The sequence below is a fragment of the Mya arenaria genome, chromosome 9 (assembly GCF_026914265.1).
Source record: "Mya arenaria isolate MELC-2E11 chromosome 9, ASM2691426v1".
Lineage (NCBI taxonomy): Eukaryota > Metazoa > Mollusca > Bivalvia > Myida > Myidae > Mya > Mya arenaria.
Genome location: NC_069130.1, coordinates 47,185,041 through 47,204,479, shown reverse-complemented (window position 1 = coordinate 47,204,479; position 19,439 = coordinate 47,185,041). Strand labels below are relative to the sequence as shown.

The 19,439-nt window shown below is 37.3% G+C and overlaps 2 long non-coding RNA genes across 4 annotated transcripts; both read right to left on the bottom strand.

Annotated features, from left to right (window-relative positions):
- Positions 1 to 1,838: 1,838 nt before the first annotated feature.
- On the bottom strand, positions 1,839 to 9,430 carry LOC128203295 (uncharacterized). The gene is made up of 5 exons (XR_008255914.1): positions 9,188 to 9,430; positions 8,678 to 8,784; positions 8,167 to 8,253; positions 2,298 to 2,381; positions 1,839 to 1,945 (listed from the first exon to the last, which is right to left on the bottom strand). It is a non-coding gene; the product is annotated as an uncharacterized LOC128203295 (long non-coding RNA).
- A 1,350-nt stretch (positions 9,431 to 10,780) lies between these two features.
- On the bottom strand, positions 10,781 to 17,686 carry LOC128203292 (uncharacterized). Of its 3 annotated transcripts, none has more exons than XR_008255909.1 (5): positions 17,628 to 17,686; positions 17,170 to 17,239; positions 16,339 to 16,511; positions 14,088 to 14,288; positions 10,781 to 13,670 (listed from the first exon to the last, which is right to left on the bottom strand). It is a non-coding gene; the product is annotated as an uncharacterized LOC128203292 (long non-coding RNA). The 3 variants fall into 3 exon arrangements; XR_008255910.1 differs by having other exon boundaries at positions 17,179 to 17,239; XR_008255911.1 differs by lacking the exon at positions 17,170 to 17,239 and having other exon boundaries at positions 17,628 to 17,656.
- Between the last annotated feature and the right edge of the window lie 1,753 nt (positions 17,687 to 19,439).

Below are 19,439 nucleotides of genomic sequence, written 5' to 3'. Positions count from 1 at the left end.
GGTTGATAAAGGGACACACTATAGGTTGATAAAGGGACACACTATAGGTTGATAAAGGGGCACACTATAGGTTGATAAAGGGGCACACTATAGGTTGATAAAGGGACACACTATAGGTTGATAAAGGGACACACTAAAGGTTGATAAAGGGGTACACTATAGGTTGATAAAGGGGCGCACTATAGGTTGATAAAGGGACACACTATAGGTTGATAAAGGGACACACTATAGTTTGATAAAGGGACACACTATAGGTTGATAAAGGGACACACTATAGGTTGATAAAGGGACACACTATAGGTTGATAAAGGGACACACTATAGGTTGATAAAGGGACACACTATAGGTTGATAAAGGGACACACTATAGGTTGATAAAGGGACACACTATAGGTTGATAAAGGGACACACTATAGGTTGATAAAGGGGCACACATAAAGTTGATAAAGGGACGCATTATAGGTTGATAAAGGGACACACTATAGGTTGATAAAGGGGCACACTATAGGTTGATAAAGGGACACACTATAGGTTGATAAAGGGACACACTATAGGTTGATAAAGGGACAAACTATAGGCTGATAAAGGGACACACTATAGGTTGATAAAGGGACACACTATAGGTTGATAAAGGGACACACTATAGTTTGATAAAGGGACACACTATAGGTTGATAAAGGGGCACACTATAGTTTGATAAAGGGACACACTATAGGTTGATAAAGGGACGCACTATAGGTTGATAAAGGGACGCACTATAGGTTGATAAAGGGGCACACTATAGGTTGATAAAGGGGCACACTATAGGTTAATAAAGGGACACACTATAGGTTGATAAAGGGACACACTATAGGTTGATAAAGGGACACACTATAGGTTGATAAAGGGGCACACTATAGGTTGATAAAGGGACACACTATAGGTTGATAAAGGGACACACTATAGGTTGATTAAGGGACACACTATAGGTTGATAAAGGGACACACTATAGGTTGATAAAGGGACACACTATAGTTTGATAAAGGGACACACTATAGGTTGATAAAGGGACGCACTATAGGTTGATAAAGGGGCACACTATAGGTTGATAAAGGGACGCACTATAGGTTGATTAAGGGACACACAATAGGTTGATAAAGGGACACACTATAGGTTGATAAAGGGACACACTATAGGTTGATAAAGGGGTACACTATAGGTTGATAAAGGGACGCACTATAGGCTGATAAAGGGGAGGGACACACTATAGGTTGATTAAGGGACACACTATAGGTTGATAAAGGGACGCTCTATAGGTTGATTAAGGTACACACTATAGGCTGATAAAGGGGAGGGACACACTATAGGTTGATTAAGGGACACACTATTTGTTGATGTAGGGACACCCTATAGGTTGAAGGTCAGAATATATGTTAATAAAGTGCCAAACTATAAAATATAAAGGGGCACACTACATAAATATATATATATAAATAATATTGATTGAGGGCATACTATAGGTTGTTAAAAGGATACAATATAAGTTGACATGCACTTCAGACTGCTCAGAATCATGGCCAGTAAAGCTTTGGACTAAAATATCAGGCTGACTTAATATATCCGATACACATGTCTTGACTTACACTTCAGACTGTTCATAATCATGGCCAGTAAAGCTTTGGACTAAAATATCAGGCTGACTAAATATATCCGGTACACATGTCTTGACTTACACTTTAGACTGTTTGTAATAATAGCCCCAGGTCTGGTAAGCTTTTGACTGAAGTTTTGACTTAAGTTTCAAGCTGAATTAATAAAATTCGGTACACATACTACTTTTTACTGTCATCCTTCCTTTGATGGACAAGGATTCGCACACGGCTAGATCCACTCTGGGACAGGCGACTGATCTCCTGCATGTGGTCAGCCAATAGACTGTGGTGTATCAAGCCCAGGGCCTTTATCTCCTGAAAATACATGACGCTTTGTCTGTAAACCATTGGAAATGTATACCTGAGGTTGTAACCATCCCACCAGTTTGTGTATCATCATCTCACATACACAAAAGAATGGTTGTAATTTAAAATGGTCTTGTATTTAAATATGACGTATGCAGTAAATGATGTCATAATGAAGCCCCCCCCATGCCTTTACATGTATTGAAGGTCATAAAGATAAATGAATATTCATTTTTTATTTTTCTATAAAATGCAAGGTGATAAAAACGGTTCAGAAAAGACCTATATTTTCTTGTTGCAGTTGACATAGTGTTATATAATATAATGAAACAAAGCCAAGCAGAATTTAGTTGTGTGTTACCTGCAGGAAGACCACAAGAGAGGCCTGGTCAGACAAACCAGACAACAGGCTGACCAGATAACCCTTTGTCCTCACGGCGTGTGGCTGAAATAAAAGAATAATATAATTAACAATGTGACGCAGGATTACAATATTTATTGGTATGAAACCTGTAATGACCAACAGAATAGCTTTGTTTAAAGTTGAAGTGCACGTGAAATCAAGCTGTTTCCACTCCTTTTAACAATTCTAAATTTAAAATAGTTTTTTATGGTAATTAACAATCTGCCAATGTAACTGTCATAACTGATTACAACGTGATCAACATTGAATGTGTAACACTTAATGAATATCTACAAACATGACATACAAATGTCGTCTCATGTTCAGCTATAATTGAACCAAACATTAGCTCCCACAATATGCATGTACAATTGCAACTGCTTATAAATGCTGAAAAATCAACTACTTAACCTGTGAGCACAGTGCCGATTCTGCCGAATGTGCATTACTGCATAACTTGACAATATATTGGTAAACAAATGAATATCAAACCATTTGCTATGGAAACTACTTAACCTCAAGACAGTGTCAACACTACTTAAACATATGATTTTGAATCCAGTTGCCATAGTAAACCCAGCATTGAAACAGTGCACCTGCACCCCAAGCACTGCCTCAATTCAACCTGTTGCCATGGTAACCAATACATACCATTGAGACAGCGCCGATTCAGTAAGCACTGCTTGTATTTAAAGTGTTGCCATGATAACTACTAAACCTTCCACTGAGACAGTGCTGACACCTTAAGCAATTGTATATAACTGGTTGCCATGGTAGCCATTAAACCCAACAATTGAGACAATGCCAACAACTGAAGCACTGCTTTTTTGCTATCTAACCAGTAGCCATTGGTACAATTAAACCTACCATTGAGACAGAGCTGACACATAAAGCATTGCTTGTATTTGATCTCTTACCATGTAACTACTACACTTTCCAAGTAAACCGACTTCTTTAGCACTGTTTGTATTTAACTGGTTGCCATGGTAACAACTAAACCCTCAAATGAGACAGTGAACCGACTTCTTTAGCACTGCTTGTATTGAACTAGTTGCCATCGTAACTACTTAACTTTCCAATGAGACAGTGAAACGACTTCTATAGCACTGCTTGTATTTAACTGGTCGCCATGGAAACTACTAAACCTTCCAATGAGACTTTGCACCGACTGCTTTAGCACTGCTTGTATTTAACTGGTTGCCATGGAAACTACTAAACCTTCCAATGAGACTTTGCACCGACTGCTTTAGCACTGCTTGTATTTAACTGGTTGCCATGGTAACTACTATACCTTCCAATGAGACAGTGAACCGACTGCTTTAGCACTGCTTGTATTTAACTGGTTGCCATGGAAACTACTAAACAATCAGACTTTGCACCTACTGCTTTAGCACTGCTTGTATTCAACTGGAATTTGGAACACATGATACAGGGGCGGTTTAAGGAATTTACTTTAAAGGGGGCGTTACTTAGGGCATAACTCTTTGTCATGCACCCCTCCCTCGGAAACGATTATTCATTGCATAAACTGTTTGAATAGGGGCTTGGGGTTACTCCCTCAAGCAATTTATTATCATTCGTATTTAGAAATGGTGCATTTTTAACGTATATAATAACTTTTTTCCTCCCATTGTAAATTAAAAGGTAATCTTGAAACAGTTTAGAGGGGACGCGCGAAGTATGTCACATGTAGACGTAGGTATTAAAGCTGCACTCTCACAGATTGACAAATTTGACAACTTTATCATTTTTTGTCTCGGAATTAGCTGATTTTGACGTCAGTGTTTTCAAATCAGTAAGATAGGATAACACACAATATGAAATATCTCAATTGTTTGGGAAACTGCCGAAATTTCCTTTTTGTTTAAAAGCGTTAGTAACGCCCTTAGTCATAAAATATCAATTTTAGAGCGTAAATATTAAAAACTGCGATCTGATTTTATCAGCAGTCTTATATCACCAGTTTTCAGAAATTTAAGCAAAATTTTGCTCATTCCAAGACAAAAAATGAAATGTTGTCAAAACGTTCAATCTGTGAGAGTGCAGCTTTAACACCTTTAATAACGTGTGAAATTGACGTCATCAGAAATATTAACGTGCGATTGGTTCGTACATATTTGAAGGTGAAAAACGAATACGTCATAACGTACGTTTACTGGTAACCCAACACCCGAGCCGGGATTCAAAGATAACTCAACCCAGTGCATGTTTGATAAGTACGTACTCTACTGGTAACATTGTATTGTCATGAAAAAAGCCGAGACACAAGCCATATATTTCGGAAATTCATCAATCATAAATTTGTCACAATAATGTACCCATAATAGAGAGGTTGCAGAAACTCAAAGTGCGCGTGTACTTGTGGGTACACGTAGATGTAAAGGTTGCAGTTCATTTTACTGATAACATCGCTCGTACTCGAATAAATCACTTCCCTCTTGCGTCGTACGTCAGACAGGTCGTTCCAAGCTTATACAATGTACACATATATTGATGACGTAGTGCACAAAATACCCCATAGGTATACGAACCCTTACAAGTAGTGTGTCGCAACCGCTATAAACCCAGCTTTAATGTGTAATTAAAGCACTGATCAGTATGTAATGAACGCGCGCCTCGCGATACTTGGCCGACGCGAGCTATCTGCATCAGGCATGAAAAGACAACATCAGCACACACATCATCATCATCACTACCACCACCACCACCACAACCACCATCACTACCACCACAATCATCATAATTTCCTACGCCCCCACCCCATAAAATTAACCAAGTGAAGTTTGCATATTAAAATACAATCATGTAGCAGAAAAATATGCATCAATTACACCAGAATGTACCATTTATGACTATTATAGTGAGGCTAAATGATATTAAAGATGCTATATTTTTTTATTAAATTTAGTAACTTATATTATTGATAGAAAAATTGCATCTTAAATTGCTTTGCGTGAATCCCATCTGTTGGTAGATTGGTAAATGTATAATTGATATGGTGGGAGCTCCGTAAAATTATAATGTTTCTACTTTTTGCAGTCATTGTGCTGCATCAGATGATTTTCTCCGACATTATTGTAGTCCTGTAGTCTGGTTCCCTGCTTACTGATATTCCATACAGTACGTTCCGATAACGATAGTGTTAGGTGAAGGAACTCCAGAGGTACCTGGTCAAATAGCCCCCAAGTCAAATAGCCCCCATTTTGGTCAAATAGCCCCCACTATTTTTTTATTTGAAATTAAATTTGAAGGCAACTTGTAATATTTTAAAAATATTTTAATGTAATTTGTATTATTTTTTAAGATATTTGAATGTATATTTGAAGGTATGTTGTAATATTTTCATGATTTTTGTATATATATATATGAAGGTAAGATGTAATATTTTTAAGATCCATTGCATTTACATAATTGCTAACCAAACAATTACATCTGTTGATATTAAAAATGCTTAAACATATAAAAATAACTTGCACATATTAAAGAATTATTAATTATAGAAAATAGGGCAGCTAAATTATCACCTGTGGCTTCACACAGGCGATCTGGTAAAAAAAATATATTTTTGCACCTAAACATAGTACAAATGCAACATGAACATAAAAAAGATATGTCTATACAATGCCATTACTTTATTCCTGAATAAAAACTTAATGCTTAAATGAAAGCAAAAATTCATGAAATGAATGTCAGAGACTTGACCAATACACCAAAGGCCCTTCCAAACGAGCTACTGCTTAGCTTGTATAGCTCATGTAAGTTTTGATGTTCAACTATTAAAGCAAGTCAATGTGCATTTTGTTCGATCAATTTTCTTTAATCGTCTATCTTTATGATTGAATGCAGTATAATAAATGCTGACTTGCAAGTAACAAAATTGACATTTTAAAAACAATTTCTCGAAACAACTTAAGCTTAACAGGCTTAAGAAGCTTATTTTGTACAGCAATATTAATTATTGAATAAAACTTAGTTTTATAACAGACTTTAAATAGATTTAAATAAAATCACCAAAATTGGAATCATACAAATCGAGAGACTCCTGGAAAATATAAAACATTAATGACAAACTTTGAAAGAAAATCATCTTAAATTCCAGTATTTAAGTTTAAAATCCACAAAATTTAAATGAAATCACCAAAATTGAGATAATAAAAATCCAGACTCTGCTGGAAAAAATAGAACTTGAATTCGAAGTAGAGCATCCTGCATGAGAACAATAACAACTTAGAAAAAAGACCTGGATCTAACAGAAACCAGCAGAATAATGTCACTATATTGTCACCTGTCACAACCACATACGCCTGGTAAATCTATGCTTACCATACACAGGGGTCGACACTAACTATTTTCCCAAGGGATCCCGAAGGGACACCAACATTTGAAATCAGGTGTCTCTTCCTGAAATTAGGAGTCCCTTCCACTTTTTACATTTTTTTCATTGTTGAGCCTGTTTTAATATTAAATTCAGCATCCTTTTACTTTTCAATTTGTAATGCAAGTATACACCACCATATTATACATGTTTTTAGCAGCATGTAATGACAGGTTAGCGGGAGAATGTCTAAGTCCCTTTTGTTTTCAGTCATAAACAGAGATGGATACAATGTAAACAAAAACTTGATGTTGTTACTATTTTTAGATTTTTGGAAAATACGCATAAAATACATCATGGTTCAGGGTCTTGTCAAATGTTTTTCATTAAGAAACTGTAGGAATATTACATCTGGCTTGTGAAAACTCCAATCAATATTTAGTCGAGCTGTTGATAAATCAATCAGACTGCCTAACAGTCGTAGTGCATACTGGAAGAGCAGACGGCCAAAAATTGTGTATACATGTTAATTTTCGGGCCAAAAAGTAAAAAAAAAAAATTTGATTGAATTAATGAATAAAACCCTGCAAGTTTTATTCTATTATTTTTTCATCAAAGCATCAAATATATGTCTTTAAAATTAACAAAGAATATTGATAAGTTGAATGCCAATTAACAAAGAATGCTGAATGTAGGATGCTGTTCTTTTGTGTCGTAAATGTTACTGTAAATACTCAAAGGTCGTATCATATTATATAGAAGGTATCACCAGAGTTGGCATCTTTTTGGGCGGTTCTGACACATTAGCAAAACAATTCCACATAAGTATTTTACCGATAATAAATCGTTTATTTATAGATTCATGACGTAACTATAGTCAAATAGTTAGCTATACTTTCGCTTTGATGAGTCTGATAATGATAATTATTAATATCGTTTTGACATGTGCTGTCAAGAAATTTAGGGGAGCCCGAATTTAGGTAATAAATTAATTAAATGCTACTTATTTATTGATATTTAGCGTTTATCAGTCATAAATTTAAGTGTCCCGACGGAATACCGGACTTTGAAGTTCATGTGTCCCTCCTGAAAAATTGGTGTCCTCGGGACCCCGTTAGTATCGAACACTACATACAAGACGACCCGGGTTCGATTACTGGCCTGGGCGCATGTGTTTTGTTGGTGGTAACCAAGCCAGAAAAGTGGGTTTTCTCCAGGTACTCTGGTTTTCCAAAAACACATCACAATCCACACTCTTGTTGCGCAACATCGTTCCAACTTAGTGACTTAGTATAATTATGTACTAAATCTCAATAAATAAAACTATAAGTCAGTTGGTCAGTCAGTATTAATACAGCCAGGCCCAAAAGGGGCATAACAAAAACAAGTACACATTTATAACTTTACAAATGTTGTTTTCAATTTTTTTTAACAGGTATACAAAATTGTTCTTATGTAAATCCATTCCATTGAACTAACCAGTATAAACACATTTTTCTTTACTATGGTTACCTGTTCTCTGTCTGTTTTACTTGGACTGTACACAACCCTGGGTTTACGGCATTCGGCACACCTGACCACATCACGAGCCTTAGGAGCCTGGACATCAATATAAACACATGTTAATGACTTGTTTTCCTTCAGGCAATAAGAAACAACCATTTGGTTAAAGACAACATACAAGTATTTTGCTTGAAAAATAAAACTGTATAACACCTTTAGAATTTAGGGAATGGAATTGCATGGTTTCATAAATACAACAGTTTTGTTTGTAAATGAAATTCATTTCTGTTATTCTAAAGCATAAAGAAAAAGTGAATATTTTATACATGAGGATCTTAAACCGGTGAACTCAAAACAAGGCATGCATAAAAATTAATGCCTTTCAAACCTCAATAACTTTACAGTCAGTGATATATATTGTAACATATGACATGATACACTTTTATGGACAAGTTTTACATTGTAGTTTCTCTTTACAGCCAAACAAGTTTCTTGTCAGTTGCTACTACTGGTAAAATACCTTTAGAATTTCTCTATTCTTCTTGTCCTGTTCAACAGCTTCATCATCGAAGTCCGTGCTTCTAGCCGAGGGACGGAATTATTAACAGTCAAAGGTTTTCCGTACACCTTTAACAATAAACAAGTTAGAATAAGTCAAATACTTTCTCAGTAAAACACTTGTGACAATACAAAAACTGTTAGAATTTCAAACTTCTTCAGATAGTATAGGTACTGAACTATTGCTATTGTCTCCCATTTATTAAGGCTTTTTATGTGTCTCATTATCTACAATGCTCAAGTTTTGACTATAGTTGCTCCAAAATCAAATTCTAAGAGCCTACACAATGAGCTGTGGTACATAAAACTAAAACCTTAAAAGCATGTGTAAATTAAACAAATAAACGATGCTATTTTTCTTTCTTTAACCACACATTTTAAACTTAATGTGAAAGATTATTTTCAACAATGAAAAAATATTCCCTGTTACTATTTAGACTATTATAGAGTAATGTTTTACAAAACATTTTACCTCCTTAAATGGCAAATAATGTTCCCCACTTGCATCTGGTGTTGGCTCCGGCAAGAACGACAGCTTTTCGTACATCGTCACATTACGTACTGGATTCTTATTGAGGTAAGCGATTCAGGGGTATAGTTTAACTTGGCAAGTGTGTTCGCTTTCGTAAATATGTCAATAAATTTATCAATCTTTGCTGTTTGTACCGCAAGCCGCCTGCTCCCCACTTTTCCGGGATTTATGCACGCGATAACAATTTTCACGGAGGCTGCCATCTTTCTTCTGGATACATTCGATTGACCGATGTACGGTCAATACTAAAAGGCTGACCAAATGGCTGCCCATATAGATATAGAGGGAAAAGGCTGACCAGGCCAGATAAGGCTGACCAGGAAAATAAAATAGAATTGAAAAGATGTTTTTAATAATTTTTTTTTAACTTTTATGCTTTAATAAGTATACATTCATTTAGAGTATTGTATTTGTATGTCTTTTTTTTTAAAATGAGTTAAGAAATCGTGATGTTACAGTATACTGTATTGATATCGAATAATTCAATAATTCAAGTCGATGCGATACATTTTATTTCATTATTTTATTAAATTATCAATTTATAGATAACAATTGATATAAATATGTACAGCTTTGCATAACTTTGTATAGATCTGTAAATATGAGTAATTGAAATAAACAAAACAAACCCCTCAAGTAAAGTGACTTTCATGGTAGCAATTGCACGGGTTTGAATGTGTGAGAAGTTTACACGATATTATTAAAGTTGTTCCTTGTTATAACTTATCGTAATTGGCGTAATTAAGTCAATTCAATATTTAAATAATTAATGTAATTATGGACTTTGCTAGAAAAAGTTATGTTTACAACTTGTGAAAAATTGTTCTACTTCAAACAAACATATTAAAGGTGTTTGAAGTTTGCCCATTCCTAATTGATCAAATTTAATTAGAAGATTAATCTCTTTAATCTGTTGTAAAGTCTTGTTTTATTCGTGAATAACAAATACAAGATATGCAAACTGTTGTTCGTGAGCAACAATCCTTTCCATTATGATTAATCAAGCGAGAAATTGTCACTAAGTGACAATAAAACTGCCACGAGGAGCAATTAGCGCCCCGGGTGTGAAATCGATGTACTATATTTGGTATGAAATTGTATTGTTTTGGGTACATACACGATTTCCGGTCAATGGCCGCATAAACAAAGCGAAAATAGATAAGAAGAATTTATAGAAAATATAGAAGACGATAGCCTGCAGAAGTTAATAAACTGACAATTTGTGAAACTGTAGTGAACATTTAGCCTTCCATGACTTTGTGAACTAGTTAGCTCGACAGAAAGACATTAATTATTGTGAAAATCAAAAGCCAAGGTCAAACGTTTTTTTTTTTTCAGTGTTCTCTCCCTTGTGTATTTATTATTTATTTCCCTTTAGCTTTCGGTTATATTTAGGCTACTGCTTGACTAAACTAAATTCTAAATTTAAACCCTTCAGTAGTATTTAATCAAATGTCAAGCAGTTTCACCTTTATTTCAATAAAATTTGTGAGCTTATTTATCGGTGCATTGGACTTTTTATTATTTTTAATAACAATAACAATATTTATTACACCAATATTATTTACACAACATCTTATACAAAAGTCTTAGCATTTTAGCATTTCTACATATAGGGGCTAGGTTCCCCAGTAAATTTTATTATTTGCTTGTTGATTTTATTACAAATTTAATTGTTAACAATGGCTGGTGATACCTTTCTTCAAAATAACAATACCAGGAGACAGTCAAACGACCTGTCTCCTGTGCTTGGGGAGGCACTGTGCTCCAGGGATAGTCATCATTTAACTCATAACACTATGATGCACAAGTGTATCCTTCGAGCTATTGTAGGGGGGGGGGGTGAAGCTGACCAGCCAGGGGTCCATATTCAAACTGGCATCAGAACTGGGTCAGCTCCTCCCCCGCCTGGTCAAACGATCAGTCCCACTAGCCTCTGGGGCCCTTCTCCTGGAACTGGTTTCTGGCCAGGCAATTGTCAAGTTAATAAATATGGGCATTTTTAAATTCATGGGGGTTGACTGTCGTGCTTCCCTACCCCACTCCCTACACAAAGTTCGTGGAGTGTTGGCTGGGGTCCCCGAAAATGAGGACCTGGCGGGCCTTGGGGATCGTCTGGAGTTGCCGCCAGGCGTCCAGTGGCATATTTTGGGGTTGGAGCGTCTGGAGGCCCCACCACCACCGGGATTACCCCGGCTGGTGGGGATAAGTTTTATCACCCAGACGAGCCTCCCGAGGTACGTCAGGGTGGGTGGCACGAGCCTTATCTTATATGTTCACCCTAGACAAGAGGACCCTGATAGGTGTTTTAAATGTCAGGGGTTTGGTCACAAGGCCCCTAAGTGTACACTTTTATTAGCATGTGCTAGGTGCGCTGGTCTACATTCTACTAGGGATTGCAAAAACCCAAACCGCAGATGTAAAAACTGTGGTGATGCCCACTCAGCTGCCTACAGGCAGTGTGTCTCTTTCTTAAAGGCCAGAGTCATCGCAACCATAATGGCTGCCCATTGTATAACCTGGCAGGCAGCTGAGGGGATATTCCATGAAATGGACTCAAAATTTCAACCACCATAACTCTGCCATAAACCGGTCCACCCATAACTCTATTACAATGGCACAACAAAAATGTAACCCTGGGATATACAAGGGATATGAAACAACCCCAAACAGGGGTCATAGCCCAACAATAAATATGGCCATACCCACAAGGGGTAATAACTCAATGCCACTGGCCAACAAAAACAACTCCACAAAAGTTGTCTCCCAGGAATTTCCCAAGGTCATTAAAAATACCCCCCCCACCAATGGATGGGGGTCAAATGGCATCAACACCAAAAAGCCAAAACCGGTCGGTTGAACCCTTGTCCGGCGCTTTGGGGTCAGAGACACTGACCACTGTCAGTGACTGCTCTGACTTCAATGTGACGGACAGGGACTCAATGGTGTCCATTCATTCTTCTTTCTACAAAAGCATAAGTGAAGTGGTGGCCATTGAGGAGACACCAGTAAAGAGCCAGCCACCAACATACCGTGCGGTAGAGTCCTAGACGTCCCCCATTCCAAATCATATTAAAATCTCAAACAATCATTTTAAAATAATGGGGGAAAACCATGACTCTACAATTGTAATGAAAGATCTCATTACCCTAATCAAAAATGTTATTTTAGATAAAGCAAGACCGTCTGGGCCTCATTTGGAAAAATATATAGAAAATAGAATTAAGACAAACTTGGTGAAATCTAAAAATGAAAGAAAAGCAGGCAATTCTGGAAATTTAGTACAAGACCGCAGGGTTGAGGTGGCTCGTCCCTCAAGGCCATCACGCAACCTGCCAGCGCACCACTACAGGGGTCCCTCGACACCTGGTAAACTGAGGGCTGGGAGGATGAGTCGTAGACTTTACTCACAGTCTCCAATGGGCAAAACCCAAAGGTCTAATCTCCTCTGCAGGTTCAACAACATTCTTAATGGATAGGGATCTAAACATATTATCATTCAACTGTGGGGGTCTTTCATCTAGTAAACATTCAGAGTTAAAACATCTAACAGATATAAATAGTATTGATATATTGTGCATTCAAGAAACTAAATTTAAGGGGAATACATCAAAATCAATCCCCGGCTATTATACAGAGTTTATAAATCATACAAACTTAAATGATAATGTAGCCGGTGGGTTAGCAATTTATATAAAGCACAATATCCAATACCAAACTCTTTCAATCACTGTTCCGTTAAAAATTGATGGCGGCACAGCCATAGAGGCACTGGCAATTATTGTTTACCCAACAAAGCACCAACCCTTTGTTCTTATAAATGTCTACTCTCGGGGCTGTAACATTCAGGCTCTTACTACACTCGAGAGTAATATACGGAGTAAAACAAATATAATGAAACTGGTATACACTGGGGACTTCAATGCACATCACCCAGTGTGGGGCTGCTCCAAAGTCTGTAAATATGGTGAGGACGTCTGTACTTGGATGGAAGACTCAAACTTGGTAGTCCTGAATGATGGTGCACCCACCAGGTTTGATGCACAAGGTAATTCCACGTGCATTGACCTCACCATAGTCAGTGTCTGTTTGGCAGGTGTCGCGTCATGGGGGGTCCTAGACGACAATCTTCGGTCGGATCACTTTCCTTGCCTTATAGTCCTCCACAATGTTAATATTGGAGGGTCAAATTCACATGAGACTTGCCAACCATCCTTCAACTTTGAAAAGGCTGATTGGTGTGAATTCAAAAGATTGTGTCTGGGACTCTCTCTCTCTGACTTTGATCTGGAAGAGCTGGAACATTTTAATCGGCAGTTGACTGATAAAATCCTATCCATAGCTGAGAGTTGTATTCCCTCCTCTTCCGGTAAGCGGCCCAAACGTCAAACGGTCCCATGGTGGACGGACGAATGCTCCAAGGCTGTACAGGGTAGAAAAAAGGCATTAAATAACCTAAAAAGAAATCCCTCACCTGATAATTTAATTTTATATAGGTCTTTGGAAACAGAAGTTAAGAGGGTGATTTTAAGGGTCAAAACTCAGAATTGGAAAGATTTCTGTGAATCTGCTAGGTTAAATAAGTCAAATAGTAAGGATTTTTGGAACAAGGTTCACAGAATAAAAGGTCATTCTACCTGCCCTGTACCACTACTTAAATACAGAGACAAAATTGCTAAAAATCCCCTTGAAAAGGCTCAATTTTTAATAAAACATTACAAATCAATATCTAGTGATAGTAATCTTCCACCTGAAACTTTGGCCTTCCAAACATGGTTCGAGAAAGAACATAAAGATATTTTAAACGAGCCAGGGGACAACTCAACACCACTAAATTTACCTTTCTCACTTAGTGAGCTAAGGTCAGCCATTGCTAGCAGGAGAAAGTCCGCCACTGGGGCTGATAGAATATCCTTTCTGATGTTTGGGCACATGCCGGATGCAACCCTTCAAATCTGGCTGCATCTGTATAATATGGTCTGGCGGGGTGGGGTGGTTCCTTCCGAGTGGAAAGCAGCCCATGTTGTGCCTCTTCCAAAGCCTGGAAAAGACAAAAGCGACCCTAAGTCATACAGGCCCATTAGTCTAACATCTCATGCGGGCAAACTTCTCGAAATCATGGTTAAAAACAGACTTGAGCACGTGCTTGAATCCAATGGAATTCTTAACCGCTTCCAATCCTGGTTTCGGAAAGGACGGAGCACATTGGATCAGCTTGGTCGTCTACAACACGATGTCACATATGCCAAAAATAGAAGTCGCTATGTCCTTGCTATTTTTCTGGATTTACAGACTGCGTTTGATTTGACATGGCATTTTGGAGTACTCCAAAAGCTGCGGAAATATGGCATAACTGGTAACTGTTTTCACTATCTCAGAGCTTTTCTAGAGGGCAGAAATATCATGGTCAGAGTTGGGGGAGAGATATCGGATCCTGCAGAACTATCACGAGGAACGCCCCAGGGGTCTGTGATCTCCCCCATTCTTTTCTCAATCATTATCAATGAACTCCCTGAAATAATAAAAAAATTCAGGTATGGTCATTAGCCAGTTTGCCGATGAATCCGGCACATGGCGAATGGGGTCCAACTTGAAAGACCTGAAAATAAGAGCACAAAAAGGTCTGGACTCCATTTGGAATTGGTCCATAGATTGGGGCTTCAAAATTTCAACAACAAAAACTGTAGGCATGCTGTTTGGCAACAATCCAAGGCAAACCGTGGACGTATTTTTAGGAGGTCAAAAGATCATCTTTGAAAAAGTTGTACGTTTTTTAGGCCTTTATCTTGACCCACGTCTTTCATTTGTACAACATTTTAAGATCATAAAAGAAAGATGTGAAAAGGACTTAAATCTAATGAGAATGTTATGTGGAACAGATTTTGGGTCAGACAAACACAGTCTATTGGTCATATATAAGTCCTTAATACGTTCAAAAATAGACTATGGTGCTCAAGTCTATGCTAATGCCTCGCCAAACAGTCTTAAGATCTTGGAAAATATACAAAATAAAGCCCTTCGAATAGCTCTGAGAGCCCTTCCCTGTACCAGTGCTCCAGCTAGGCCTAAATAGCAGGGTGGGACACCCCGCTGCCCTTTTTAAGCACCCTGCTGCCCTTTACTACACCCTGCTGTGCCCTTTTGTTTGACAGAGTCAATTTTCAGAAATAAGTATGAAAATAATAAATATAAATAATTTTGACACTAAATTAAAGAAAACAGGTAAGGTATTCATAACCAACTATTAGGATTGAAAGTAATTACAACAAATACACAATAAGAATTCAACATTGGCCCTTGCAAGTGCCTGATCAAGGCTCATTGAAAGTGCCCTTTTTAACCTAGCACCATGCCCTTTTCAAATCCTGGCTGGAGCACTGCTGTACCCCTGCATGCATGCTCGAGGAAGAGGCGGGGATACTTCCCTTGGCCCTGCGGAGGAGACAACAAATCATAAACTTCTGGGCTAGGGTACAGTCCCGGAAAATAGGTAACCCTGTAAGTGACCTCTTTGGGACCGGCTTCTTCATCAAGGCAAAATATGACAAGGGTAAACATAGAGCGATGCCTTTTGGCGCTTACACCCAAAGCATTGTTGAGGAGGCTGGGCTCAAAGATGTAAGTGTGGCAGACCTGAGGCCGTCTAAGGTTCCTCCGTGGACCCTCCAGGACCCTTCAGTTGACATTTCTATCTCTAAAAAATTAACGAAATCAGACTTGCCGCACCTCGTCAAAGCTGAAACTCTCTCTTATATTAATCAAAATTATGCTCAGCATTTAAAAATTTACACAGATGGATCTAAAAACCCAGAAACCGGCATAGTTGCATGTGCCTTTTATATTCCATCCAAAAATATCAAAAATATTAAAAGACTCAGCAACCATCTCTCCATATTTTCGGCTGAACTTTTGGCAATTAAAGATGCACTGGACTGGGTTATCAGTAACAAGCCCATACATACTGCTATCCTCTCAGACTCGCTATCATCATTGCAGTCTATACAAAACAGAGGTAGCAGCTCCAGACCTGATTTGATAAAAGACATTTTGGAACAAAATGATAAGTGTCTGGAGAAAAACTTAAAGGTTACCATGGTATGGGTCCCAGCTCATGTCGGCCTGAAGGGGAATGAAGTGGTTGACGGGCTTGCAAAGGAGGGCCTCAGGCGTGTGGAGGTGAATGATCCGGTCCCTCTTGCACCCACAGAGGTCTATTCACTAGCCCGCCGGCACGTCATAAATGAATGGGGGTCGGCGAGGACACCTAAAACATACATTAATACATTTGATAGGACCTCTGTGAGTCTCCAGCCTCCAAATAAATATTCTAATTTCTTTAGAATTGATAAATGCATAACGAGGCTGAGACTGGGCACATCACTTCTCCCAGGAAGTGCTTGGAAATATATTCTCAAAAGTGATCCGAACTGTGCTAGGTGTGGAGTGACCTGTGACACTTCCCACATTCTGTTACACTGTGACACTTACAGGGGACAGAGGGCAGAACTTAGGGCAGCCCTAACTTTTTCTGGTTTGGATTATAATATAAACAATATTCTAAACCCCAGCAAGGCTGCCCAGAGGTCTGTCTTCAGGCCACTTGCCAAATTCCTGGTTGACTGCCAGATAACCGACAAAATTTAGACATAATATACAATGTGTTGTATATCATAATATACAATATGTTACAATATTTTTAATTATATTTTTATTTTTATTTATAAAGGTCGGTTGTCTGAAAGCTGTCGGCACTTTTAATTAATTGCCCCATAACTGGATTTAGCATTCTCTATTAAATACTGTCAGGAACAGTCTAATTTAATATGTTGTTCATTTTTGAACATCATATATATATATATATAATCTAAGCTATTATTTACATTTTTAATTTATATTTTATCTTATTTAATTATTAATGTTACCCCTTTTACCGGCAGCTTTATCCTACCCAGGTCAGGTGTCGGGAAGGTTCCATTCAGTACCCCAAGACTCCTAGCAAAAATAACATTTAATTATCTATCATAAATTGAAAAACTAAGTGAATAATACAAGGCCTAGCCAAATATTCTTAGTAACAAATTATACAGGTTGGAAATTAGTAACAAAACTTTGACCAACCACAACTAAATCTTAAAAGCTTAAATAGTAGCCTTACAATTTTGTTTACTATAAACTTTATAGTATTCACCGTGGGAAACACATTCCAACGGTCACGTGATTTTCATTGATCAAGTTTGTTTGTACTCTCGATCGTGAGAAATACCTATCGATCAGTAGTATATATCGTAGTCATATAATTGTGCACACTCTGACCCGTATAAATACTACTAGTGGTGTGTGTTTTATTTAACAATCATTGTGAATTTAACGGTAAAATTACCCTTCGATAGTCCGTCTGTTTAATCCTCCGCCATTGAGTGAATTTGTCACGTGACACTTCCCCCCCCCCACATGGTATCTCCTTCAATGGAGAGTATTCAAGTAGCCTAAATCATGGCACCCGGCGAACTCGTTCTTTTCTCTATCCCGGGGTGGGAAAAATAGTCATACTGAACGGAGCCACCCCTGTAGAATAGCACAAGCATTCACAATTAATTCCTTTTTTATTTTTCAAGCATTAAACCCCATACATTTATGGGAAGAAGGGCTTCTGGGAGTTTGGTTATATGTTGCTTTAATAATTCACCAGCCGTTGTATATTATAAATTTACCGTTCCTCCGGGGTGAGAATCCTTTTTATGTAAATAATGTATATAACATTTTAAATTATTATATAATATTTTAACAGTGGCCCTGAAAAGGATCGTTTTCTTTCTTATAGTTAGTAAAGTCTTTGTTTATGCCAGTACTAAACTACCATCCGGAAACGGCTCTAATATAAATAGCGATATTTTAAATACACCCTGGAGGATCAACCAATCTATATTTTATTTCATAATTTAATCAATCCTTGGCAACGCTTTCACATATTGTAACACCATAGGATGGAGTCTTAAGCTGGGAATTGTTATAATCTCCATCCTGGTTTGCCTGGTTACACAGCGATACTAGTCCAAAAAAAAAGAAAGAAAAAAAGAACAACAACAGTTGGACACTTATATATACATGTATAACACACTTTTCTTTATCTTTTTTTTTTTTTAATTTTTTATTGAATATCGCTGTTGTATTATAAACAAGAAAAAAAAAGAGAATTACTCAAAGGAGAAAGAAAAAAAGAAAAAAGGAAAAAAAAACCCCAGGCAAACGCACTGAGGCATAGTCCTCAGTGCAAACCAGCATATACCGCCCCCATCTCTGGTGGGGGTGGTTTAGGAAATTAACTAGTGAGAAATCTGTCATTTAAAAAATAAATAAAATTTCTCACTAGCTAGTTGTTATAATGCCAAGGATACGTTGTAAATATAAACAATTACTATTGTAAAGAATTTTAAAATTTAGACATCTTTTTAAAAAAATGTAGGCTGAGCCTAAAATGTTTGTCTAGATGTATTTGAAGTGTTTGATTTTAATGCGTATGTGATACTTAAGATATTATTTAAATATTGAATTTTTAACCAGAGATTTATACATACTGTGTAGGAATATTTTTATATATACAGTCCAAAGCATCCACGCTACGATTAAAGACGAGATGTTGTAAATGTTATTAAATCTGTGGAAATACTGTAAAACGTAGCGTGCTCGCCGAATGGGTATAACCCGATGGCGAGGGTAAATAAGCTCCCCCCCCCCCCCCTGTTTTGGGTACTAATGTTGAATTAGTGAACGATTCATTTTTCATAAATGAAGCTAAAAGACTATTTAAATCATGTTCAAATTACTTGATAATGTTTCAAAAGACCCACTCTTATGCAATCTATATAATTTTAATGGATGTTGATTAATACATCTATGTAACAATAGAAGGATACAGTTGATCATTTGTGAAACTTAATCTTATCTTTTCGCTGACTAACACGGTCAGCCTGTATTTGTTATTTTATTCGCTGACTATCACGGTCCGCCTTTTTCGAAACTTTAACTAACAAGGATAGTAGATAGTATATGTTGTTTAATTCGGAAAGAAAATATTTAAAAAGGTAATGTTAATACATGTATGATATAATAGAAGGATACAGTTGATCATTTGTGAAACTTAATGACATAATGTAATTGGAAACATGTATTTCTTATCGCTGACCAACCTGGT